The following is a 2,385-nucleotide window of genomic DNA, read 5'->3' on the forward strand; positions in this document are numbered from 1 at the left end:
ATGAATTCAATAAATATTTCCCATTTATTTTGACTAATTTTTTAGCTTAATTAATAACAGAGAGTTTAAATTGTCTGCTCCTATTGAGCTCCGACGCTTGATAAACATCAAACGAAGAGATTATCAATACTCTGCTCGCGAGTATTCTTTTCAAATACTCAATAAAGATACTTATTTGAAGACGTCGCAAAACACTCAATTGTTATTTGCGAGCTATGGTATGCATGCATATCCATGGAGTTAATTTTGCATATTTCACATAATTCCGAAGTTCCGAAGACCAGAAGAAACTTGTGCAAGGTTTATTTCAAAAATGGATGGGATTAAATATTCACAAACCCCAGCAAGGTACCGGAAACAGCAAAGATGCCGAAGCTTAACGGTTTTTTGAAATTTACCGTTGATCTTCGGAAATTACAGAAGCTGAAAAGAACCTCATTAAAAGATTTTATATAATTCTTCAAACCTTGCAATTAATCAGGAAAAAATTGGAGCATATAGTAGACATATACGTCACGAAGTATACGTGGTATAATATGCCATCATCCGTTCACAAAATTTTAATACATTGCGAAAGTATCATTAAACATTTTGATATTTTGCCTGTTGGCCACTTATCTGAAGATGCCTAAGACTCTCGCAACAAAGATTACAACAAATGAAGATCTATTTAATGAACTTTTTTTGACATCAGATGCATATGTCGGAGAATTTAGAGTGCCTAAGAGTAGGCTAATGTTTGGTTAATGTTTGTTATGTGAATTGACAGGTATGTCCCCTGTAACTATGGTATGTCCAACACTGCCCTTTGCAGGTTGACAATTGGTATGTTGAGATTGCAGGATGACTCGCAGATTTGAGATGTTGCCTTTGCAGAAGCATTGTTGCTAGATATATGTTGATAAACCTGGCAGCGTGACAACATTAGAAATGTTATCGAGTGAGGTTTGGTGTTAAGCCATTGGAGTCGGCAAAAGCAGTTGAAAAATCAGACGTGCCGAAATAACACCTATACTCGCTGCGCTAACAGCTTATTAATACAAAGTGAGAGTGAACAGTACAAAGTATTCAAAGTAAAGAAAATTGAAAATACTAAGAACAATAATGTATATTCCATATCAGAAGTGGGATTGTCTCCACCGCAAATTAATCCTGACGACCGCTTGTGCATGATTTTGGAAGCGCAACACCGTAGTTTAATCGAGGTGATCAGTGCAGTTAAAAGTGGACGACTGGACCAAGGTCGTACAAAATCAGTTGTCTTGCCAAAGTTTGACCCTGACTCTTTGGGATCAAGTGCTGCTGCATGGTGCTCGACTGTGGACCTAATACTGGCGGAGAATTCGTTGGAGGGCAGCGCACTTCTCATGGCAAATCGCTGGAAAGGAGTGCGTCCAATTGGCTACCCCAAATTTCATTTGCTGGTATGACGTGGAACCAATTCAAGGAATTGTTTCTGCAGCACTTTGAAGGCACTGAAACCCCTGCTGCCACAATTTTCAACATTCTCAATGGCCGTCCAAACGAAGGAGAGTGCTTGTCATTGTACGGAAGCCGACTACTCACGTCACTGCTGTCAAATTGAAAAGGGATGACTATAGAGCAAGCTGCTATGTCAGTTATTTTAGCACACACTGCTCAGGTCGAACCGAAGCTGCAACGAACAATTTTTACAACCAAGACGCGCAACGGATGCTAAATGAGTTGAAAGCCTTTGCTGTTGGTAAAAGAAAAGACCATTCCGTTCCAGTAGACGTGGAAAACAAGCGAATGCGACTACAACTACAACCTGCCGTCAAATGTCACTTTTGCGAAAAAATGGACACTAAATGGCGGATTGACGTTTAAGAAGACAAGGAAACCAGAGATTTTCTCAGCACACTGCATATCCACCAGAGATGAAGAGAGGACCAATTATTTGTTTCAAATACGAAGTGGCTGGACACATGACGTCTGCTTGCCCTGAAGGATCATCATCATTGATACCGAAAAGAATTGAAAAATGACGTGTAAACTTGTGCCAAGTTAAAGAACCCATTGGTACCCTAACCCAATCCGGTGAGTCGTACCCATTTTACTTTGATTCCGGAGCTGAATGTCTCTTGTAAAGGAAGCAATATCACATAAGCTTTCGGGGAAACGAATTAACAATTTAGTCCTCTTGGGTATTGGAAACCATACAGTAACTAGTACTTTGCAAATTTTGTCAAATGTTAAAATCAGTAATTATTTCCTCGTGAAATTCTTTATCATAATTTTGAGGTCATATTATCATGTGATAAGGTCGAATTTCTGAAAACAATATCCGTATGTGCTGTGGCTGTGTCTGATACCTATTCAAATCCGGCTAATATCAATACTGAGTTGTGTGGCGTTGATAAGTCT

General features: G+C 39.2%; 1 pseudogene; it reads left to right on the top strand.

The window, feature by feature from the left end:
• The first annotated feature begins 1,169 nt into the window (after positions 1–1,169).
• Positions 1,170–1,848, top strand: LOC124460948 (annotated as a pseudogene).
• Positions 1,849–2,385: the final 537 nt, after the last annotated feature.

This window comes from Drosophila willistoni, unplaced genomic scaffold (genome assembly GCF_018902025.1).
Source record: "Drosophila willistoni isolate 14030-0811.24 unplaced genomic scaffold, UCI_dwil_1.1 Seg169, whole genome shotgun sequence".
Taxonomy (NCBI): domain Eukaryota; kingdom Metazoa; phylum Arthropoda; class Insecta; order Diptera; family Drosophilidae; genus Drosophila; species Drosophila willistoni.